At 37.7% G+C, this 26,961-nt stretch overlaps 1 non-coding gene and 1 pseudogene across 1 annotated transcript; one reads left to right on the top strand and one right to left on the bottom strand.

Moving 5' to 3' along the window:
• Nucleotides 1–13,399: 13,399 nt before the first annotated feature.
• LOC118915929 (olfactory receptor 4P4-like) lies at nucleotides 13,400–18,355 on the bottom strand (annotated as a pseudogene).
• An 8,502-nt stretch (nucleotides 18,356–26,857) lies between these two features.
• LOC118915950 (U6 spliceosomal RNA) lies at nucleotides 26,858–26,961 on the top strand. The gene has a single exon (XR_005026229.2). It is a non-coding gene; the product is annotated as a U6 spliceosomal RNA (small nuclear RNA).

Raw genomic sequence — 26,961 nt, forward strand, 5'->3', positions numbered from 1 at the left:
AAAGAGCACAGCACAAAACACCCAACATATGAAGAATCGAGGAGGAGGAACAAGAAGGGAGAGAAGAAAAGAATCTCCAGACAGTGTATATAAAAGCTCAATAAGTGAGCTAAGTTAGGCAGTAAAATACTAAAGAGGCTAACCTTGAACATTTGGTAACCACGAATTTAAAGCCTGCAATGGCAATAAGTACATATCTTTCAATAGTCACCCTAAATGTTAATGGGTTGAATGCACCAATCAAAAGACACAGATTAACAGAAGGGATAAAAAAGCAAGACCCATCTATATGCTGCTTACAAGAAACTCACCTCAAACACAAAGACATGTACAGACTAAAAGTCAAGGGATGGAAAAACATATTTCAAGCAAACAACAGTGAGAAGAAAGCAGGGGTTGCAGTATTAATATCAGACAAAATAGACTTCAAAACAAAGAAAGTAACAAGAGATAAAGAAGGACACTACATAATGATAAAGGGCTCAGACAAACAAGTGGATATAACCATTCTAAATATATATGCACCCAACACAGGAGCACCGGCATATGTGAAACAAATACTAACAGAACTAAAGGGGGACATAGACTGCAATGCATTCATTCTAGGAGACTTCAACACACCACTCACTCCAAAGGATAGATCCACTGGGCAGAAAATAAGTAAGGACACGGAAGCACTGAACAACACAGTAGAGCTGATGGACCTAATAGACATCTATAGAACTCTACATCCAAAAGCAGCGGGATATACATTCTTCTCAAGTGCACATGGAACATTCTCCAGAATAGACCACATACTAGGCCAAAAAAAGAGCCTCAGAAAATTCCAAAAGATTGAAATCCTACCAACCAACTTTTCAGACCACAAAGGCATAAAACTAGAAATAAACTGTACAAAGAAAGCAAAGAGGCTCACAAACACATGGAGGCTTAACAACACGCTCCTAAATAATCAATGGATCAATGACCAAATCAAAATGGAGATCCAGCAATATATGGAAACAAATGACAACAACAACACTAAGCCCCAACTTCTGTGGGACACAGCAAAAGCAGTCTTAAGAGGAAAGTATATAGCAATCCAAGCATATTTAAAAAAGGAAGAGCAATCCCAAATGAATGGTCTAATGTCACAATTATCGAAATTTGAAAAAGAAGAACAGTTGAGGGCTAAGGTCAGCAGAAGGAGGGACATAATAAAGATCAGAGAGGAAATAAATAAAATTGAGAAGAATAAAACAATAGCAAAAATCAATGAAACCAAGAGCTGGTTCTTTGAGAAAATAAACAAAATAGATAAGCCTCTAGCCAGACTTATTAAGAAGAAAAGAGAGTCAACACAAATCAACAGTATCAGAAACGAGAAAGGAAAAATCACGACGGACCCCACGGAAATGCAAAGAATTATTGGAGAATACTATGAAAACCTATATGCTAACAAGCTGGGAAACCTAGGAGAAATGGACAACTTCCTAGAAAAATATAACCTTCCAAGATTGACCCAGGAAGAAACAGAAAATCTAAACAGACCAATTACCAGCAACGAAATTGAAGCGGTAATCAAAAAACTACCAAAGAACAAAAGCCCGGGGCCAGATGGATTTACCTCGGAATTTTATCAGACATAAAGGGAAGACATAATACCCATTCTCCTTAAAGTTTTCCAAAAAATAGAGGAGGAGGGGACACTCCCAAACTCATTCTATGAAGCTAACCTCACCCTAATACCAAAAGCAGGCAAAGACCCCACCAAAAAAGAAAACTACAGACCAATATCCCTGATGAATGTAGATGCAAAAATACTCAACAAAATCTTAGCAAACTGAATTCAAAAATACATCAAAAGGATCATACACCATGACCAAGTGGGATTCATCCCAGGGATGCAAGGATGTTACAACATTCAAAAGTCCATCAACATCATCCACCACATCAACAAAAGGAAAGACAAAAACCACATGATCATCTCCATAGATGCTGAAAAAAGCATTTGACAAAGTTCAACATCCATTCATGTTAAAAACTCTCAGCAAAATGGGAATAGAAGGCAAGTACCTCAACATAATAAAGGCCATCTATGATAAACCCACAGGCAACATTATATTAAACAGAGAGAAGCTGAAAACATTTCCGCTGAGATTGGGAACTAGACAGGGATGCCCACTCTCTCCACTGTTAATTACCATAGTACTGGAGGTCCTAGCCACAGCAATCAGACAAAATGAAGAAATACAAGGAATCCAGATTGGTAAAGAAGAAGTTAAACTGTCACTATTTGCAGATGACACGATACTGTACATAAAAAACCCTAAAGACTCCACCCCAAAACTACTAGAACTGATATCGGAATACAGCAAAGTTGCAGGATACAAAATCAACACACAGAAATCTGTGGCTTTCCTATATACCAACAATGAACCAACAGAAAGAGAAATCAGGAAAACAACTCCATTCACAATTGCATCAAAAAAAATAAAATACCTAGGAATAAACCTAACCAAAGAAGTGAAAGACTTATACTCTGAAAACTACAAGTCACTCTTAAGAGAAATTAAAGGGGACACTAACAGATGGAAACTCATCCCATGCTCGTGGCTAGGAAGAATTAATATCATTAAAATGGTCATCCTGCCCAAAGCAATATACAGATTTGATGCAATCCCTATGAAACTACCAGCAACATTCTTCAATGAACTGGAACAAATAATTCAAAAATTCATATGGAAACACCAAAGACCCCGAATAGCCAAAGCAATCCTGAGAAAGAAGAATAAAGTAGGGGGGATCTCACTCCCCAACTTCAAGCTCTACTATAAAGCCATAGTAATCAAGACAATTTGGTACTGGAACAAGAGCAGAGCCACAGACCAATGGAACAGACTAGAGAATCCAGACATTAACCCAGACATATATGGTCAATTAATATTTGATAAAGGAGCCATGGACATACAATGGCGAAATGACAGTCTCTTCAACAGGTGGTGCTGGCAAAACTGGACAGCTACATGTAGGAGAATGAAACTGGACCATTGTCTAACCCCATATACAAAAGTAAACTCAAAATGGATCAAAGACCTGAATGTAAGCCATGAAACCATTAAACTCTTGGAAGAAAACGTAGGCAAAAACCTCTTAGATATAAACATGAGTGACCTATTCTTGAACATATCTCCCCGGGCAAGGAAAACAACAGCAAAAATGAGTAAGTGGGACTATATTAAGCTGAAAAGCTTCTGTACAGCAAAAGACACCATCAATAGAACAAGAAGGATCTCTACAGTATGGGAGAATATATTTGAAAATGACACATCCGATAAAGGCTTGACGTCCAGAATATATAAGGAGCTCACACGCCTCAACAAACAAAAAACAAATAACCCAATTAAAAAATGGGCAGAGGAACTGAACAGACAGTTCTCCAAAAAGAAATACAGATGGCCAACAGCCACATGAAAAGATGCTCCACATCACTAATTATCAGAGAAATGCAAATTAAAACTACAATGAGGTATCACCTCACACCAGTAAGGATGGCTGCCATCCAAAAGACAAACAACAACAAATGTTGAAGAGGCTGTGGAGAAAGGGGAACCCCACTACACTGCTGGTGGGAATGTAAGTTAGTTCAACCATTGTGGAAAGCAGTATGGAGGTACATCAAAATGTTCAAAACAGACTTACCATTTGACCCAGGAATTCCACTCCTAGGAATTTACCCTAAGAACGCAGCAATCAAGCTTGAGAAAGACAGATGCACCCCTATGTTTATTGCAGCACTATTTACAATAGCCAAGAATTGGAAGCAACCTAAATGTCCATCAATAGATGAATGGATAAAGAAGATGTGGTACATATACACAATGGAATACTACTCAGCCATAAGAAAAGGGCAAATCCAATCATTTGCAGCAACATGGATGGAGCTGGAGGGTATTATGCTCAGTGAAACAAGCCAAGTGGAAAAAGAGAAATACCAAATGATTTCACTTATCTGTGGAATATAAGAACAAAGGAAAAACTGAAGGAACAAAACAGCAGCAGAATCACAGAACTCAAGAATGGACGAACAGGTAACAAAGGGAAAGGGACTGGGGAGGATGGGTGGGTAGGGAGGGATGAGGGGAGGAGAAGTAGGGGGGTATTAAGATTAACATGCATGGGGGGTAGGAGAAAAGGGAGGGCTGTACAACACAGAGAAGGCAAGTAGTTATTCTACAACATTTTGCTATGCTGATGGACAGTGACGGTAAAGAGGTTTATAGGGGAGACCTGGTATAGGGGAGAGCCTAGTAAACATAATATTCGTCATGTAAGTGTAGATTAGTGATACCAAAAACAAAGTAAAAAAAAAAAAAAAGGGCAGTTCCTGTGTGGTAACCTCCAACGAGTTCTACACAAGGGTATAAAGGGCATATAAAAGTGTAGGCAAAGTGTCTGTTTGTGTTTATACAGAGGATCAAAGCCTAATTGGGCTACCCCGAAAATGAACTAAGATACGATATGAAAAAGAACTTCCAACATCTGCATTCTCTGGAAGACTCATGACAGAAGATGATCATCAAAAAACCCCAACAAAGATCCACGCACTGCTACAGCTGTAGATGCACTCAACCCACCAGCTCCTGGAATTGCCATGGGAATGAACAAGGAGATATCTAAGCTGGCCTGTGCATACAGTAAAACAACAAATTTGACTGGATCTATACTGTTGGAACTCAACCAAGAATTTGGAGAAGTGCAAATTGTAGCGCTCCAAACTCTTACAACTACAGACTATTTACTGTTAAAAGAACATATGGCATGTGAACAGTCCCCAGGAATGGGTTGTTTTAATTTGTCTGATTTCTCTCAGACTGTTCAAGTTCAGTTGGACAATATCCACCATATCATAGATAAGTTTTCACAAATACCTAAGGTGCCTAACTGATTTTCTTGGTTTCACTGGAGATGGCTGGTATATACAGATATGCTTTGGTTATGTAACTATACTCCTATTATGTTAATGTGTGTGTGCAATTTAAGTAGTAGCTTAAAACCTATATATGCTGAAGTTACTCTACAAGAAGGTATGTCAAAGAAATAATCAATCTTCCCATGTTTTCTTCTGCCTGCTACTTCTATAGCTTTTCTTCTTCCTTCCTAATTACAACCCTTAAATAGAATTCGTGCCTCATATCGAATTTACCGAGTATCATAATTCTTCCAAGTGGTATAGATACCTCAAGACAAATGCTGGGCATAGAAGCCACAGGGAATAAATATGCAAAGAAGTAAAAAGCTAACCTTTAAAAACAATAAGGCTTCCCTCTCACTTACCAACTTCACATTTCCCTGTATGGCCCAGGAAGATGACTGGTTAGTCAGAGACGGGTAAGATTCCTCAAGGGAGGAACAACCTAAGACAGGCACAGTCGCAGGGGGGCCATCAGGTGAGAAATTGGGGATCAACAGAGGTGAGGCTTAGAACCTCACCCCCCCTGTTCTGAGAGAAATCTTCTGCATACGTGGATGTTTTATTGCCCTGGTCTAGCTTGGATTAACACATAGTCTACAGGCACACCCCTGATCATCTACATTTGCTCTCTTACAACACTAAACTATGTTTTCTACCTATATCTTGTATCTACCTACCACTTCAGCATTTTATTAAAAATAATAATAATAAAGAGAGAAATGTGGTATCCACATATAAATCAAGTATAAAAACCAAATGAGTATTCATATTTGAACTGACTGTTTAGAGTTCATAATGCATGAGCAAAACCGAAAGTTTCTGTGATGACTGCCCTTGTACTGTTCACCATGTAACTTATTCATTATGTAAGAATTTGTTCTACATGTATAAGAACTTGTTTGTTATGCCTCAGAAGATTGGAGACTGACGAAAATTAGGCTTGGGGTGGATTAATGATTGTGCATTGAGCATTGACTCCCCTATACAGAATTTTATTGTCGTTAACAACCATTTGATCAATAAATATGAGAGATGCCCTCACAAAAAAAAAAAAAAAAGGACAGACTTCCAGTGGTAAAATAAATAATTAACTGGGATGTAATGTATAGCATAAGGAATATAGTCAAGATATTGTAACAGCTTGGTAGGGTGATAGCTGGAACCTAGAATTATGTATATAAATGTTCTACCACTGTGTTGTACACTTGAAACTAATGTAATGTAATACTGTGCGTCAACTACCTTCAATAAAAAATAATTATTTAAAAAAAAAAAAAAGAGCCTCAGAAAATTCCAAAAGACTGAAATCCTACCAACCAACTTTTCAGACCACAACTAGAAACAAACCGTACAAAGAAAGCAAAAAGGCTCACAAACACATGGAGGCTTAACAACATGCTCCTTAATAATCAATGGATCAATGACCAAATCAAAATGGAGATCCAGCAATTTATGGAAACAAACGACAACAACAATACTAAGCCACAACTTCTGTGGGACACAGCAAAATCAGTCTCAAGAGGAAAGTATATAGCAATCCATGCACACTTAAAAAAGGAAGAACAATCCCAAATGAATGGACTAATATCACAATTATCGAAATTGAAAAAAGAAGAACAAATGAGGCCTAAGGTCAGTAGAAGGAGTGTCATAATAAAGATCAGAGAAGAAATAAATAAAATTGAGAAGAATAAAACAAAATCAAAAATCAATGAAACCAAGAGCTGGTTCTTCGAGAAAATAAACAAAATAGATAAGCCTCTGGCCAGACTTATTAAGAGGAAAAGCGAGTCAACACAAATAACAGTATCAGAAATGAGAAAGGAAAAGTCATGACGGAACACACAGAAATACAAAGATTTATTAGAGAATGCTATGAAAACCTATATGCTAACAAGCTGGGAAACCAAGGAGAATGGACAATTTCCTAGAAAAAATACAACCTTCCTAAACTGACCCAGAAAGAAAAAGAAAATCTAAACAGACCAATTACCAAAAATGAAATTGAAGCGTTAATCAAAAAAGTACCAAAGAACAAAACCCCCGGGCCAGATGGATTTACCTCGGAATTTTATCAGACATACAGGGAAGACATAATACCCATTTCCCTTTAAGTTTTCCAAAAAATAGAGGAGGAGGGGATACTCCCAACCTCATTCTATGAAGCTAACATTATAATAATTGCAAAACCAGGCAAAGACCCCCCAAAAAAAGAAAACTGTAGACCAATATCCCTGATGAACGTAGATGCAAAAATACTCAACAAAATATTAGCAAACTGAATTAAAAAATACATCAAAAGGTTCGTACATCATGGCCAAGTGGGATTCATCCCAGGGATGCAAGGATGGTACAACATTCAAAAGTTCATCAACATCATCTACCACAGTAACAAAAAGAAAGACAAAAACCACATGATCATCTCCATAGAGGCTGAAAAACCATTTGAAAAAGTTCAACATCCATTCATGATAAAAACTCTCAGCAAAATGGGAATAGAGGGAAACTACCTCAACATAATAAAGGTCATTTAAGATAAACCCACAGCCAACATTATATTGAACAGTGAGAAGCTGAAAGCATTTCCTCTGAGATCGGGAACTAGACAGGGATGCCCACTCTCCCCACTGTTATTTAACATAATAGTGGAGGTCCTAGCCACGACAATCAGACAAAACAAAAAAGTACAAGGAATCCATATTGGTAAAGAACATGTTAAACTGTCACTATTTGCAGATGACATGATACTGTACATAAAAATCCCTAAAGACTGCACCCCAAAACTACTAGAAGTGATATCGGAATACAGCAAAGTTGAAGGACACAAAATTAACTCAAAGAATTCTGTGGTTTTCTTATACACTAACAATGAACCAACAGAAACAGAAGTCAGGGAAACAACTCCATTCACAATTGCATCAAAAAAAATAAAATACCTAGGAATAAACCTAACCAAAGAAGTGAAAGACTTATACTCTGAAAACTGCAAGTCACTCTTAAGAGAAATTAAAGGGGAAACTAACAGATGGAAACTCTACCCATGCTCATGGCAAGGAAGAATTAATATCGTCAAAATGGCAATCCTGCCCAAAGCAATATACAGATTTGATGCAATACCTATGAAACTACCAGCAACATTCTTCAATGAACTGGAACAAATAATTCAAAAATTCATATGGAAGCACCAAAGACCCCGAATAGCCAAAGCAATCCTGAGAAAGAAGAATAAAGTAAGGGGGATCTCACTCTCCAAATTCAAGCTCTACTATAAAGCCGCAGTAATCAAGACAATTTGGTACTGGCACAAGAACAGAGGCACAGACTAATGGAACAGAATAGAGAATCCAGACATTAACCCAGATATACACGGACAATTAATATTTGATAAAGGAGCCATGGACATACAATGGGGAAATGACCGTCACTTCAACAGATGGTGCTGGAAAAAATGGACAGCTACATGTAGGAGAATGAACCTGGACCATTGTCTAACCCCATATACAAAAGTAAACTCAAAATGGATCAAAGACCTGAATGTAAGTCATGAAACCATTAAATTCTTGGAAGGAAACATAAGCAAAAACCTCTTAGACATAAACATGAGTGACCTATTCTTGAACATATCTCCCCAGGCAAGGAAAACAAGAGCAAAAAAAAAACAAGTGGGACTATATTAAGCTGAAAAGCTTCTGTACAGCAAAAGACACCATCAACAGAACAAAAAGGAACCCGACAGTATGGCAGAATATATTTGAAAATGACAGGTCTGATAAAGGCTTGACGTCCAGAATATATAAAGAGCTCACACACCTCAACAAACAAAAAACAAACAACCCAATTAAAAAATGGGCAGAGGAACTGAACACACAGTTCTCCAAAAAAGAAATACAGATGGCCAATAAACACATGAAAAGATGCTCCACATCACTAATTATCAGAGAAATGCAAATTAAAACTAAAGTGAGGTACCATGTCACTCCAGAAAGGATGGCTGCCATCCAAAAGACAAACAACAACAAATGTTGAAGAGGCTGTGGAGAAAGGGGAACCCCACTACACTGCTGGAGGGAATGTAAATTAGTTCAACCATTGTGGAAAGCAGTATGGATGTATATCAAAATGCTCAAAACAGACATACCATTAGACCCAGGAATTGCACTCCAAGGAATTTACCATAAGAATGCAGCAATCAAGTACGAGAAAGATGAATGCACCCCTATGTTTATTGCAGCAGTATTTACAATAGCCAAGAATTGGAAGCAACCTAAATGTCCATCGATAGATGAAAGGATAAAGAAGTTGTGGTACATAAACACAATGGAATACTACTCAGCCATAAGAAAAGGGCAAATCCTACCATTTGCATCAACATGGATGGAGCTGGACGGTATTTTGCTCAGTGAAACAAGCCAGGCAGAGAAAGAGAAATACCAAATTATTTCACTCATCTGTGGAATATAAGAACAAAAGAAAAACTGAAGGAACAAAACAGCAGCAGAATCACAACACTCAAGAATGGACTAACAGGTACCAAAGGGAAAGGGACTGGGGAGGATGGGTGGGTAGGGAGGGATAAGCAGGGGGAGGAAGAATGGGGATATTAAGATGAGCACACATAGTTGGGTGGGAGAAATGGGAGGGCTGCACAACACAGAAAAGACAAGTAGTGATTCTACAACATTTTGCTCTGCTGATGGACAGTGACTGTAAAGGGGTGTATCGGGGGGACTTGGTATAGGGAGAGCCTAGTAAACATAATATTCATCATGTAAGTGTAGATTAATGATAACAAAAAACAAACAAAAAAATAGTTCCTGTGTGGTGACCTCCAATGAGTTCTACACAATGGTATAAACGGCATATAAAAGTGTAGGCAAAGGGTCTGTTTGTGTTTATACAGAGGATCAAAGCCTAATTGGGCTACCCTGAAAATGAACTAAGAAACGATATGATAAAGAACTTCCAACATCAGCACTCTCTGGAAGACTCATACCAGAAGATGATCATCAAAATACCCCAACAAAGATCCACGCACTGCTACAGCTGTAGATGCACTCATCCCACCAGCTCCTGGACTTACCATGGGAATGAAGAAGGAGATATCTAAGCTGGCCTGTGCATACAGTAAAACAACAAATTTGACTGGATCTATACAGCTGGAACTCAACCAAGAATTAGGAGAAGTGCAAATTGTAGCGCTCCAAAATCTTACAACTACAGACTATTTACTGTTAAAAGAACATATGGGATCTGAACAGTCCCCAGGAATGGGTTGTTTTAATTTGTCGTATTTCTCTCATACTGTTCAAGTTCAGTTGGACAATATCCACCTTATAAATACGTTTTCACAAATGCCAAAGGTGCCTAACTGGTTTTCTTGGTTTCACTGGAGATGGCTGGTAATTTTAGGTCTGCTTTGGTTATGTAACTGTACTCCTATTATGTTAATGTGTGTGAGCAATTTAATTAGTAGTTTAAAACCTATCCATGCTGAAGTTACTCTACAAGAAAATATGTCAAAGAAATAATCAATCCTCCCACGTTTTCTTCCGCCTGCTACTTCTATAGCTTTTCTTCTTCCTTCCTAATTACAACCCTTAAATAGAATTCGTGCCTCATATCGAATTTACCGAGTATCATAATTCTTCCAAGTGGTATAGATACCTCAAGACAAATGCTGGGCATAGAAGCCACAGGGCATAAATATGCAAAGAAGTAAAAAGCTAACCTTTTCAAACAATAAGGCTTCTCTCTCACTTACCAACTTAACATTTCCCTGTATGGCCCTGGAAGATGACTGGTTAGCCAGAGATGGGTAAGATTCCTCAAGGGAGGAACAATCTAAGACAGGCACAGTCACAGGGGGGCCATCAGGTGAGAAATTGGTAATCAGCAGAGGTGAGGCTTAGAACCTCACCCCCCTGTCCTGAGAGAAATCTGCATCCGTGGATGTTTTACTGCCCTTGTCTAGCTTGGATTAACACATAGTCTACAGGCACACACCTGATCATCTACATTTGCTCTCTTACAGCACTAAGCTATGTTTTCTACCTGTATCTTGTATCTACCTACCACTTCAGCATTTTATTAAAAATAATAACAATAAAGAGGGAAATATGGTATCCACATATAAATCAAGTAGAAAAAGCAAATGAATATTCATATCTGAACTGATTGTTTATACTTCATAATGCATGAGCAAAACCGAAAGTTTCTGTGATGACTGCCCTTGTACTGTTCACCATGTAACTTATTCACTGTGTAAGAATTTGTTCTCCATGTAAGAACTTGTTCGTTATGCTTCAGAATATTGGAGACTGACAAAAATTAGGCTTGGGGTAGATTAATGATTGTGCATTGAGAATTGACTCCCCTATACAGAATTTTATTGTTGTTAACAAACATTTGATCAATAAATATGAGAAATGCCCTCTCAAAAAAAAAAAAAAAAGGAAAAGTACATACTTCCAATTGTAAAATAAATAAGTATCCGGGATGTAATGTATAGCACAAGGAATATAGTTAAAATATTGTAACAACTTTGTATTTTGATAGCTGGTAGCTAGAATTATCATGTATATAAATATTGAATCACTGTGTTGTACACCTGAAGCTAATGTAATACTGTGTTTCAACTACCCTTCAATAAAAAAAAAAAGATATAAAGGGATATTTGGATCTATTAATTATTTTTAAGTGTGTTTTGGTAGTTTATATCATTTGAGGATTTTATCCATTCTATATACATTTTTAATTAGTTGGCCATATTATGTTCAGAATATTCCCTTATTGTTCTTTTAAAATCTGTAGGAAGTTCAGCAATAGAGCCTTTAACATTGAGCAGTAAAATGCTTTGGTAATAAATAGTCTAAGTGTCCCAGTTCTTATTTAAGTCTAGATCATAAGAGACCTTATTTATATCCTATTATAAATGTACAAATATACTTTTTAAAAAAGTTTCCTCTAGTTTTCTAAAGTATTTCTTGGATGTCTCTTTTTCTTTGTACTTAAAAGATTTGGTTTATGTATTGTGTCACAATGTATTTTTATTTTATAAATTTTATTTTTAACAGAAGTTTCAGGTTCACAGCAAAACTGAGTGTAAAGTCCAGAGAGATCCCATATCCCCCTTTTCCCCACATAGGAACAACCTCCCCCACCTGAGCGTTCCATTTGTACAGTCAAATGAATCTACACTGATGCATTTTTATTATCCAAAATTCATAGCTTACATTACCGGTTCAACACTTGGTGTTATACAGTCTATGGGTTTTGACATGTATGATTACAATATCCAGAATTGTAACATACAGAACAGTTTCACTGTCCCCCCAAAACCTAGTCTCCGCCATTCATCCGAGCCTCGGTATCCACTGATCATTTTCCATACTTTTGCCTTTTCCAGAATGTCTTGCTGAAATCGTACAGTAAGTAGACCTTTCAGATTAACTTTTTTCACTCTGCAATATGACTTTAAGTCTCCTGCATGTCTTTTCAAAGTTTGATAGCTGATTTCTATTTAGATTTAAGTAACATGTTACTGTCTGTATGTACTATAGTTTATCCATTCACTTACTGAAGGACAGCTTGGTTGCTTCCCAGGTTTGACAATTATGAATAACCTGCTATGAACTGTGTGTAGGCAAAGTGTATTTTGCTTTTAGTCTTAGTTTTTGGACTAACCTTACTTGTATTTTCCAGTTTTTATTTTTCTCATTGTAGCAGGAAAGGTCTTTTGTTTGGATCTAATGACTGCCAATTTCTTATCAATTTCAAGAAGGTACAAGTGGTTAACACTTAAATTTTATTATAAAGTTCCTTAAGTTTTGTTATTACATTCTTGCCAATATGTGGAATACCATTAGGTGTTTTTAGCATTCTGCATTATAGATTCCCATTCTGAAATCTTACTTCACTAGGTATTATTATTTGTTTGGATGGGACATTGGAGAGTCAACCCCAGGAACCACTATAAAACAGATTCGATTTTAAATATTTCTGAATGACACTAGAGGATATATATGTGAATTTTTTTACCAGAATGTTAAATTGATTGCTTTAATTATATATTTCAACCTCTCTACTGCAAAAGAGGATGTGTCACTATGTAGTGTGGCCCCTAAATCCAAACATTTAATTAAAATTTTCTCTTTACAATTTATTGATTAGTATAAAAATGTCTTTTTTTTTTTGTTTTGGACTATTTGTTCTTTCACACAGATAACACTTTGCATAACCCACAAAATAAACTTAGTTTGCAGTTAGTTTTTGTATTCACAGATTAGTATTTGTTTAGTTTTTACTTTAATCTATAGTCCTATATCTCTCTTTTATTCCATTCAGGGTAGTGGTGGTGGATATAATCTATGAAATAGTTCCTGGCTTTTTCATTCAGATTTGTTCTTTTTCTTTCATGAAGTTGCTTAGTCAATAAGCTTTCTTATATTAATTGTGTGCTCCCTTGGAATATAATGTTTGACACCAGACTTTTCTCGTAGTGTTTTTCATCTCTGTATTTCTCAGTTTGTAGATTAAGGGATTGAACATAGGAGCAATGATGGTGTAAAATAGCGCGAGTATTTTGTCCTCAGGAAAAGTAGTAGGAGGTCTAAGGTAGATAAAAATGACAGGCCCAAAAATAAGATGACCACAGTGACATGAGACTAACAGGTAGAGAGAGCTTTGCATCTTCCCTCAGCAGAGAGGTTTCTTAGAGTGAACAATATAATGCCATAAGAAACAAATAAGACAACAAAGGTCACTAAGGCAACCATACCTGAAAAGGCAATCACGAGAACACTGGTGATGTAGGTGTCGGTGCAGGCAACTTTCAACAAAGGAAAAATATCACAAAAGTAGTGATCAATCTCATTAGGACCACAGAAGGGCAGCCCAACTGCTGTAGAAAACAGAGGAAAGGCATGAAGAGCCCCACCACCCCAAGCAGCTAAGATTAGCAGGTTGCACCTTGTCCTGCTCATGATGGTCATGTAGTGGAGAGGTCTGCAGATGGCAACGTAACAATCAAAGGCCATGGACGTAAGGATGAAGAACTCGGTACCGCCAAAGAAGTGCATGGTAAGGACCTGTAACATGCAGTTACCATAGGAGATGGTTTTTCTTTCCACTAGAAGGTCAGCAATTAATTTTGGTGTCACAGTAGAAGTATAGCAGATGGCTACTAAGGCTAAGTGAAGGAGGAAGTAGTACATTGGTTGGTGAAAAAGAGGACTGCACTGAATGGAGACAAGGGTCAGAAGGTTTCCTACCAAGAGAGCCACGTAACAGAATAAGAAGAGCACAAAGAAAAATATTTGTATGTTCTGGTAATAAGAAAGTCCCAAATTCTGAGATGTTTGTATGGTTTGTATGGTTTTCCATATATTTGTGCTTGTTGTATGTGACACAAAAATGAGCTATGTATCTGAAAGAATAAAACATAAATTTGGTGAAAAATTAATCCTATGAACACAATGATATAAAGTAGATTGACATGAATAGAATCTTTACATTAATAATGCTTGATTTATTGAATTAAATGCTTTTTTATTATATCTTTTATTTTATTAATCTTGAACAGTGTCCATACAAAAAAAGAGGTAAAATGTTGAGGAATGTCAAAGAGACTGACCAATGTGATCCTTGCGCAAATTGTGTAATCTCTATAAAACTCATTTGCCTCCTCAATATAGCTAAGACATCATTACATAATTAAAATTCTAATGAGGAATACTGGAAGAAATGTGAAATGTTCCAATGACATATGTGGGTCCTAAAATACATTTTCCTTTCACAGTCTCACCCTTTAAGTGAATAGCTTAGCAAATACAACCAATCCAGTGGAAAAATTAGAAGATATATTCATACCATGAATTTAATAAGTGTGATCAGATAAACTTCCATTTCAGCAGTTTGATAGTGAAAATCTGTTAACTTGATAATGGCTATGTTATCTTAGGGTGTTTTTTAAAATTAATCACTAGTCTCATTTTCTTTTTTCCACTACAAAAACATACTGTTTGTTACTTTATTTGGCAGCACTGAATAAAATTCATGCCTGCCCTTTGGGTTATGCTGTCTGCACAAATATCAGAACTCTTATGTTTAAATGAAATTTCCATCACACATTGAAATTTCCTCAGAGTGTAACAGAATTTGTAGCTTGCTAAAAACTTACCTTAATTGAATCAGATAAAACTAGTTTATTTTAAAATGGCAGTTGTTTAGAAATGTAGGAATTCTTGGTTACTGCAGATATCAAGCATAAACTGATCTTTTCTTAATAACAATATGGAATATTACATATAAGCATGAAACTGGGACACAAGGAAATCCACTGACAACTTCAAAATGCTTTATTTAACTCTACTTTCTTAATGTAGAAACTTTTACTTTCATTGTAAGTAATGCACTTTTAACACTGAAGTCTGCTAAAACATTTTTTTACGGTAATCAAATTGTCATATCCTGCAAGAAAAGTTACAGCTTTAATCATGAAATTATATAGAATAGTACAAAGAACTCACAATTAGCCAAGCACATGGTTGATGGGACACTTCTGAAACAAAGAGACTTGGGTCATTACTAACCATCGGATCTCAGTGGCTGTCAGGGTAGCTTCAGGCTGCATTAAGAAGTACTCCACCTTCAGATATCTGTCAGTTAGTCTGTCATACCAAAATCTGGAATAAAATGCAAAGAATTACAAATGAGCATTCAAATACAATATGAGCATTCAAATAGAATATATTTTTTGCTCTTATTTTGGAATCTCATTTTCACATGAAAGTTACATGTTTACAAACTTTCAACAGGTTTGCAAGAGAACTGGACTTCAAATAGAAAACTATGAGTGACGCAATGGGTCATCTTAATCTCTCAGAAAAGCAGGCTAGGAATTTTTAGTGCCAATTTAACATCTAAGTAATATCTCAGACTAAAAAAAAACAAACAAATGGTGCTTTAAATTCCTGTAAGAGCCAACATGAGTATATAGGCCCTAGGGACCATATATTTTATGGCTATGCCTAACGAGAACTTTATATTCAGAAGAACACAATATAAACTTATATGACAACACAAGAATTAATAGGTCTTTGGAAGCTCTAATTATACTCCCAGAGGCATTTCTAAGTGGGTCCTAGGCCAGATGTTCCTAAGCCACCATCCACAATACTGTGCTGGCTGCTCCTGGGGTTTACTTTCCATATTTGCCTATTTGGAAAAAATTGGCACTTTTTGCCTGGAGGCTCAAGAATCTATCACCAAAGAAGTTCTGGAAACTGACTTCTCTGTGCTCTTCATGTTTCTGAAAAGTAGCAGAGGAGCTGATGCAGCCTCTGATAGTATTGGGTCAGCACTAAGGAAATGCTGAGATGAGGCAGGACATGGAGATCCAAAGGTGGGTGTTTACAGTCCTACATGGGCATCATTAAGGTCCTGAGGGTAGGGTAGGTAAATCAATACAATCAATGACCTGCAAAGTCATAGTTGGGGGGAGATTACCATTGCTGGCATAGATGATTGGGGAATGGGAAACAAAGGAAAGGAAGGATAAATGGATAAACATTCTTTTCCTTATAAACTTGGCATGGAGGACACATAAAAAGATATGGAAACTTCAGAGGAAGGAAGCACTCAAAGTACATCACACCTGTTATCCCATTTACCAGTCTGTGCTTTCTCCTGTCCCTGAATATTCACGGTTGCTTAGGCTCAGACTCATTTGCACACACTGATGTTCAGTTATTCTCTCTCTCTATCACATACACATCCATAGCTTTAAAGTATCCTCATGCAAAGAAAATCAGGAATTCACATTTTATAATATCTAGTTTTTTTTGGATAAAATTACTTCAGAAAATAATAAGCAAAATTGAAATTGTTGCATGGTTTAAGTTCATTATATTATTTAATACACATAATAATGCATATTTTGACATAAATATTATCAGGTCTACTATTCAGATAACAGCAAAGAAGGTTCTAGAAGTTAAATAACTAGCTCAAATAGCCATTAAGCAACAGAAGCAAGAAAATGAGCATTCTAATTTTCGTGCTTGCTTCCAGGCTTTGAAAGTGGAATAACACTGAGTACATGAAAGATTCTAGTTTTTCAGAATAAATCATATCAGAGCCCAGTGTTTTACAGCTTATCCACTTCAACATTACACCCAGCATTGATCAAACTTTTCTCAAATTAGCTGGTATCAATCTACATGAGGAGATAGTGGGTAATATTTCTAATCTCCTCCCTGTACAAACATACACAAGAACACCCCTTAGAGTCAGATGTGAGTGTTATATTTATGTCCCCAACTCTTGAATTCATCTGTGGTCATGTACTATTTCTGCTGCATAGTTTTACTTTGGTGATGTGTATATTATAATATTTTTTATGAACTGCATTTTCTTAACCACTTACATGTTTTTTTCCCTAATCTCAGGTCACATAGATGTTCTCCTATATTTTACTCCAAATGTCTTATTCTTTAATATTTTTACATATATGTCTAAGATGCACTTTACATATATGTCTAAGATACATGTTGTGATTTATAGATGAAAGAGTTTTTATTTTATGAATTTTTTGGACACATATAGATTTCTAATATTTCCACTACGATTTGTTGCAAAGGCTATATTTTCTCCACTGAATTGACTAACAGACTTTTGTTGAGATTAGATTAATTGAGACATGTTAGGCACTCTACATGCAGAGTCTAAGTGCCAGAAGACTACATACAAATGTCAGGAAGTTCTGTGTATAACTTCTCAAGTTACATTCAGAGCTGAATTATAGTTTGGTTGTCCCTGAACTGAATGAAGATCCTGGGGAAAGCACATTTGTGTGGACAACAAGCAGCAGCAACTGATTGTAAGCAAAAAGGAGCCCTCAAGAAAGTCCCAACAGAGTAACAAAGCTTTTGCAGTTGGAAGAAAAGAAAACATATGGTACGTGCCCTTCCTTATGTTTTAGGTGTAATTATGGTATACCATAATCTTTATACATGTTATCTCACAAATTTATCACAATTTGTAGGTTTAGAACTGAATGATTAGTGAAAGTAGAACATTAAAGAAAGTTAAAGAATTTGGGAGCAAAGAAACAATGCTTGGCAATCCAATGTGAAAACCTTGCACAAGTAGGGGTAGACTGACACTGGCCAAGTTCAAGGTTGTCTAGGAAATGAAGCCAGGCCACTTTGCAGGGCAAAAGGGACCTCCAAGTTCATTGCTTTCTTCTAAGGAGAAAGTTAAGTCAGGGCACACCCTTGCCCTTCAGGAACAAGGTTCAGGAAAGCCCATACTTGCAAAACTCACTAGCATCTCCAGCTCCATTTCCCTGTCCATAGGTGACCCAGCTGAAGGGGGAACCAAATACATGTGCTGCTTCTTCATGTTACTATTAAGAACAGAACTTTACTGCTGCTAATGGACAGGTAGGCAACATAGTTTTAAAAAACCTGAAACTGGAAACTCAAAAAGCTTGGATAGAACCTCTTACTGCCACACTGCCTGATGTCTCTGGACAAGGTACTTAAGTTCTTTAAAATACTAATACCAAAATCAAGTATCAGAAGCACATATAGGATATATACCAAGGAATCAAGTAGGAAAGTCATGTGGACTATGTTCAACGTCACACAGCTAGTCTGTCATAGCCAGGCCTTCCTAATGTACCCTAAGGCATGGTCACATACTATCCCCCCAGGACCTCCTGGATCTGAGAACATATTCTAATCACTGTGTCTCTAATGTGGCACTGGACTGAAATGTTGAGTCCTTATTTAAGAAAGATATTATCTGAGGCGGAGCCAACATGGCGGCGTGAGTAGGACAGTGGGAATCTCCTCCCAAAAACATATATACTTTTGAAAATACAACAAACACAACTAGCCCTAAAAGAGAGACCAGAAGACGCAGGACAGTGGCCAGACTGCAGCTACACCAGCGAGAACCCAGCGACTGGTGAAAGGGGTAAGATACAAGCCCCGGCCCTGCGGGACGCGAGCGCCCCTCCCCCCAGCTCCCGGCGGGAGAACAATAGGCAGAGCGGGAGGGAGACGGAGCCCAGGACTGCCGAACACTCAGCCCCAGCCATCCGGGCCAGAGCGCAGACACAGTATATGCCCAGGGGGCCCTGGATACTGGGAGAACAGGGGGTAGACCTCAGAGCGGGTGCTGAAGCTGATGCCCCTGTGACAAAGAAAAGCGGGGGCTTTTTTGAAAGTCTTAAAGGGACAGGGACTTAACAGCTTGACGGAAACAACCCAGGTCACAGTACAGCAGCTGGAAATTACAGGGAAAACCGGGTGCACTAACCCCCTGGGCAACAGCTCTGAGACCCCTCACGGAGGCAAACAGTCAAGCAGCCCCCCCATCCATCACCTCACCGGGCGCTGCGAAAGCAGAGAAGCAGCCTGAGACAAATTCCGCCCACAGAAAGGGAAATTTCTCCCTTCCGGCCAGGCAAGACACAAAGACCCACTCTACACGCAATTACCCAACACAAGCCACTAGGGGTCGCAGTTGCCCAAGTAAAGAAAGGCCAGTAGTAAGTGAAAATTTTGGCCCTCCCAGCTGACAGTCAATAGCACCTGTCAACATGAAAAGGCAAAAAAATATGATTCAGACAAGACTAACCCAGACAGCTTCGGCATCTGCTACATCTTCCCCTGAGAAGGAATCTGGGGAGATAGATTTAGCCAGTCTACCTGAAAAAGAATTCAAAACAAAAGTCATAACCATGCTGATGGACTTGCAGAGAAATATGCAAGAACTAAGGAAGGAGAATTCAGAAATAAAACAAGCTCTGGAAGGACTTCAAAACAGAATGGACGAGATGCAAGAGACCATTAATGGACTAGAAAACAGAGAACAGGAACGCAGAGAAGCTGATGCAGAGAGAGATAAAAGGATCTCCAGGAATGAAAGAATTTTAAGAGAGCTGAGTGATCAATATAAAAGAAATAATTTAAGAATCATAGGCATTCCAGAAGAAGTAGAGAGAGAAAAGGGGATAGAAAATGTCTTTGAAGAAATAATTGCTGAAAATTTCCCCAAACTAGGGGAAGAAATGGCCTCTCAGACCACAGAGGTACACAGAACTCCCATGACAAGGGATCCAAGGAGGGCAACACCAAGACACATAATAATTAAAATGGCAAAGATCAAAGACAAGGACAAAGTATTACAAGCAGCCAGAGAGAAAAAAAAGGTTACCTACAAAGGAAAACCCATCAGGCTATCATCAGACTTCTCAACAGAAACCCTACAGGCCAGAAGAGAATGGCATGATATACTTAATGCAATGAAACAGAAGGGCCTCGAACCAAGACTACTGTATCCAGCACGAATATCATTTAAATATGAAGGAGGGATTAAACAACTCCCAGACAAGCAAAAGTTGAGGGAATTTGCCTCCCACAAACCACCTCTACAGGGCATCCTACAGGGACTGCTCTAGATGGGAGCACTCCTAAAAAGAGCACACAACAAAACACCCAACATATGAAGAAGGGAGGAGGAGGAATAAGAAGGGAGAGAAATAAAGAATCATCAGATTGTGTTTATAATAGCTCAACAAGCGAGTTAAGTTAGACAGTAAGACAGTAAAGAAGCTAACCCTAAACCTTTGGTAACCACAAACTTAAAGCCTGCAATGGCAATAAATTCATACCTTTCAATATCACCCTAAATGTAAATGGACTGAATGCACCAATCAAAAGACACAGAGTAATAGAATGGATAAAAAAGCAAGATCCATCCATATGCTGCTTACAAGAGACTCACCTCAAACCCAAAGACGCGCACAGACTTAAAGTCAAGGGATGGAAAAAGATATTTCAAGCAAACAACAGAGAGAAGAAAGCAGGTGTTGCAATTCTGGCATCAGACAAAACAGACTTCAAAATAAAGAAAGTAAAAAAAGACAAAGAAGGACATTACATAATGATAAAGGGCTCAGTCCATCAAGAGGATATAACCATTATAAATATATATGCACCCAATACAGGAGCACCAACATACCTGAAACAAATATTAACAGAACTAAAGGAGGAAATAGAATGCAATGCATTCATTCTAGGAGACTTCAACACACCACTCACTCCAAAGGACAGATCCACCAGACAGAAAATAAGTAAGGACACAGAGGCACTGAACAACACACTAGAACAGATGGACCTAATAGACATCTACAGAACTCTACATCCAAAAGCAACAGGATACACGTTCTTCTCAAGTGCACATGGAACATTCTCCAGAATAGACCACATACTAGGACACAAAAAGAGCCTCAGTAAATTCCAAAAGATTGAAATCCTACCAACCAACTTTTCAGACCACAAAGGCATTAAACTAGAAATAAACTGTTCAAAGAAAGCAAAAAGGCTCACAAACACATGGAGGCTAAACAACACGCTCCTAAATAATCAATGGATCAATGACCAAATCAAAATGGAGATCCAGCAATATATGGAAACAAATGACAACAACAACACTAAGCCCCAACTTCTGTGGGACGCAGCAAAAGCAGTCTTAAGAGGAAAGTATATAGCACTCCAAGCATATTTAAAAAAGGAAGAGCAATCCCAAATGAACGGTCTAATGTCACAACTATCAAAATTGGAAAAAGAAGAACAAATGAGGCCTAAGGTCAGCAGAAGGAGGGACATAATAAAGATCAGAGAAGAAATAAATAAAATTGAGAAGAATAAAACAATAGCAAAAATCAATGAAACCAAGAGCTGGTTCTTCGAGAAAATAAACAAAATAGATAAGCCTCTAGCCAGACTTTTTAAGAGGAAAAGAGAGTCAACACAAATCAACAGTATCAGAAATGAGAAAGGAAAAATCACAACAGATCCCGCAGAAATACAAAGAATTATTAGAGACTACTATGAAAACCTATATGCTAACAAGCTGGGAAACCTAGGAGAAATGGACAACTTCCTAGAAAAATACAACCTTCCAAGACTGACCCAAAAAGAAACAGAAAATCTAAACAGACCAATTACCAGCAACGAAATTGAAGCGGTAATCAAAAAACTACCAAAGAACAAAACCCCCGGGCCAGATGGATTTACCTCGGAATTTTATCAGACATACAGGGAAGACATAATACCCATTCTCCTTAAAGTTTTCCAAGAAATAGAAGAGGAGGGGATACTCCCAAACTCATTCTATGAAGCTAACATCACCCTAATACCAAAACCAGGCAAAGACACCACCAAAAAAGAAAACTATAGACCAATATCCCTGATGAACGTAGACGCAAAAATACTCAACAAAATTTTAGCAAACCGAATTCAAAAATACATCAAAACCATCGTACACCATGACCAAGTGGGATTCATCCCAGGGATGCAAGGATGGCACAACATTCGAAAGTCCATCAATATCATCCACCACATCAACAAAAAGAAAGACAAAAACCACATGATCATCTCCATAGATGCTGAAAAAGCATTTGACAAAGTTCAACATCCATTCATGATAAAAACTCTCAGCAAAATGGGAATAGAGGGCAAGTACCTCAACATAATAAAGGCCATCTATGAAAAACCCACAGCCAACATTATATTGAATAGCGAGAAGCTGAAAGCATTTCCGCTGAGATCGGGAACTAGACAGGGATGCCCACTCTCCCCACTGTTATTTAACATTGTACTAGAGGTCCTAGCCACGGCAATCAGACAAAACAAAAAAATACAAGGAATCCAGATTGGCAAAGAAGAAGTCAAACTGTCACTATTTGCAGATGACATGATACTGTACATAAAAAACCCTAAAGACTCCACCCCAGAACTACTAGAACTGATATCGGAATACAGCAAAGTTGCAGGATACAAAATCAACACACAGAAATCTGTGGCTTTCCTATATACCAACAATGAACCAACAGAAAGAGAAATCAGGAAAACAACTCCATTCACAATTGCATCAAAAAAAATAAAATACCTAGGAATAAACCTAACCAAAGAAGTGAAAGACTTATATTCTGAAAACTACAAGTCACTCTTAAAAGAAATTAAAGGGGACACTAACAGATGGAAACGCATCCCATGCTCATGGCTAGGAAGAATTAATATCGTCAAAATGGCCATCCTGCCCAAAGCAATATACAGATTTGATGCAATCCCTATGAAACTACCAGCAACATTCTTCAATGAACTGGATCAAATAATTCAAAAATTCATATGGAACCACCAAAGACCCCGAATAGCCAAAGCAATCCTGAGAAAGAAGAATAAAGTAGGGGGGATCTCACTCCCCAACTTCAAGCTCTATTATAAAGCCATAGTAATCAAGACAATTTGGTACTGGCACAAGAACAGAGCCACAGACCAATGGAACAGACTAGAGAATCCAGACATTAACTCAGACATATATGGTCAATTAATATTTGATAAAGGAGCCATGGACATACAATGGCGAAATGACAGTCTCTTCAACAGATGGTGCTGGCAAAACTGGACAGCTACATGTAGGAGAATGAAACTGGACCATCGTCTAACCCCATATACAAAAGTAAACTCAAAATGGATCAAAGACCTGAATGTAAGTCATGAAACCATTAAACTCTTGGAAGAAAACATAGGCACAAACCTCTTAGACATAAACATGAGTGACCTCTTCTTGAACATATCTCCCCGGGCAAGGAAAACAACAGCAAAAATGAACAAGTGGGACTATATTAAGCTGAAAAGCTTCTGTACAGCAAAAGACACCATCAATAGAACAAAAAGAAACCCTACAGTATGGGAGAATATCTTTGAAAATGACACATCCGATAAAGGCTTGACGTCCAGAATATATAAAGAGCTCACACGCCTCAACAAACAAAAAACAAATAACCCAATTAAAAAATGGGCAAAGGAACTGAACAGACGGTTCTCCAAAAAAGAAATACAGATGGCCAACAGACATATGAAAAGATGCTCCACATCGCTAATTATCAGAGAAATGCAAATTAAAACTACAATGAGGTATCACCTCACACCAGTAAGGATGGCTGCCATCCAAAAGACAAACAACAACAAATGTTGGCGAGGCTGTGGAGAAAGGGGAACCCTCCTACACTGCTGGTGGGAATGTAAACTTGTTCAACCATTGTGGAAAGCAGTATGGAGGTACATCAAAATGCTCAAAACAGACTTACCATTTGACCCAGGAATTGCACTCCTAGGAATTTACCCTAAGAATGCAGCAATCAAGTATGAGAAAGATCAGTGCACCCCTATGTTTATCGCAGCACTATTTACAATAGCCAAGAATTGGAAGCAACCTAAATGTCCATCGATAGATGAATGGATAAAGAAGATGTGGTACATATACACAATGGAATACTACTCAGCCATAAGAAAAGGGCAAATCCAACCATTTGCAGCAACATGGATGGAGCTGGAGGGTATTTTGCTCAGTGAAACAAGCCAAGCAGAGAAAGAGAAATACCAAATGATTTCACTCATCTGTGGAATATAAGAACAAAGGAAAAACTGAAGGAACAAAACAGCAGCAGAATCACAGAACTCAAGAATGGACGAACAGGTACCAAAGGGAAAGGGACTGGGGAGGATGGGTGGGTAGGGAGGGATAAGGGGGGGAGAAGTAGGGGGGTATTAAGATTAGCATCCATAGCGGGGTGGGAGAAAGGGGAGGGCTGTACAACACAGAGAAGACAAGTAGTGATTCTACAACAGGTTGCTACGCTGATGGACAGTGACTGTAAAGGAGTATATAGGGGGGACCTGGTATAGGGGAGAGCCTAGTAAACAAAGTATTCGTAAGTATTCGTCATGTAAGTGTAGATTAATGATTAAAAAAAAAAAATGCAGTTCCTATGTGGTGACCTCTAATGAGTTCTACACAATAATATAAAGGACATATAAAAGTGTAGGCAAAGGGTCTGTTTGTGTTTATACAGAGGATCAAAGCCTAATTTGGCTACCCCGAAAATGAACTAAGAAACGATATGAAAGAGAACTTCCAACATCAGCACTCTCGGGAAGACTCATGCCAGAAGATGATCATCAAAAAACCCCAACAAAGATCCACGCACTGCTACAGCTGTAGATGCACTCATCCCACCAGCTCCTGGACTTGCCATGGGAATGAAGGAGATATCTAAGCTGGCCTGTGCATACAGTAAAACAACAAATTTGACTGGATCTATACTGTTGGAACTCAACCAAGAATTAGGAGAAGTGCAAATTGTAGCGCTCCAAAATCTTACAACTACAGACTATTTACTGTTAAAAGAACATATGGGATGTGAACAGTGCCCAGGAATGGGTTGTTTTAATTTGTCTGATTTTTCTCAAACTATTCAAATTCAGTTAGATAATAACCATCATATCATTGATAAGTTTTCACAAATGCCTAGGGTGCCTAACTGGTTTTCTTGGTTTCACTGGAGATGGCTGGTAATTACAGGTATGCTTTGGTTATGTAACTATACTCCTATTATGTTAATGTGTGTGCGCAATTTAAGTAGTAGCTTAAAATATATACATGCTGAAGTTACTCTACAAGAAGATATGTCAAAGAAATAATCAATCTTCCCATGTTTTCTCCCGCCTGCTACTTCTATAGCTTTTCTTCTTCCTTCCTAATTACAACGAATTCTTAAATAGAATTCGTGCCTCATATCAAATTTACCGAGTATCATAACTCCTCCAAGTGGTAAAGATACCTCAAGACAAATGCTGGGCATAGAAGCCACAGGGCATAAATATGCAAAGAAATAAAAAGCTAACCATTTCAAACAATAAGGCTTCTCTCTCACTTACCAACTTAACATTTCCCTGTATGGCCCCGGAAGATGACTGGTTAGCCAGAGACGGGTAAGATTCCTCAAGGGAGGAACAACCTAAGACAGGCACAGTCGCTGGGGGGTCATCAGGTGAGAAATTGGGGATCAACAGAGGTGAGGCTTAGAACCTCACCCCCCCTGTTCTGAGAGAAATCTTCTGCATATGTGGATGTTTTATTGCCCTTGTCTAGCTTGGATTAACACATAGTCTACAGGCACACACCTGATCATATACATTTGCTCTCTTACAACACTAAACTATGTTTTCTACCTTTATGTTGTATCTACCTACCACTTCAGCATCTTATTAAAAATAATAAAGAGAGAAATGTGGTATCCACATATAAATCAAGTATAAAAATCAAATGTGTATTCATATTTGAACTGACTGTTTATAGTTCATAATGCATGAGCAAAACCAAAAGTTTCTGTGATGACTTCCCTTGTACTGTTCACCATGTAACTTATTCACTATGTAAGAATTTGTTCTCCATGTAAGAACTTGTTCGTTATGCTTCAGAAGATTGGAGACTGACGAAAATTAGGCTTTGGGTGGATTAATGATTGTGCATTGAGCATTGACTCCCCTATACAGAATTTTATTGTTGTTAACAACCATTTGATCAATAAAAATGAGAGATGCCCTAACAACAACAACCAAGAAAAAGTACACACTTCCAATTGTAAAATAAATAAGCAACCGGGATGTAATGTATAGCATAAGGAATATAGTCAAAATATTGTAACAACTTGGTATGGTGATAGCTGGTACTTAGAATTATCATGTATATAAATGTTGAATCACTGTGTTGTACACCTGAAACTAATGTAATGTAATACTGTGTGTCAACTACCCTTCAATAAAAAATAATTATCTAAAAAAAAAAAAAAAAAAAAAAAAAAAAACAAAAAACAAAAAAACAAAAAAAAAAAAAAAAAAAGAAAGATATTATCTTTCTTATCATATCTCCAATGTCTTCTGATGTGTTTAGCAGGTAGTCCAGTTTTACTTATGATGGACTCAATTCAGAGTATAACTCATTTGACAGTAAAACTATCTGAACGTGAAGTAAAGCCTGTTGTGTGTGCTCGCTTCAGCAGCACATATACTAAAATTGGAACGATACAGAGATTAGCATGGCCCCTGCATAAGGGTGACATGCAAATTTGTGAAGTGTTCCATAAAAAA

Source organism: Manis pentadactyla, chromosome 13, assembly GCF_030020395.1.
Source record: "Manis pentadactyla isolate mManPen7 chromosome 13, mManPen7.hap1, whole genome shotgun sequence".
Taxonomy (NCBI): domain Eukaryota; kingdom Metazoa; phylum Chordata; class Mammalia; order Pholidota; family Manidae; genus Manis; species Manis pentadactyla.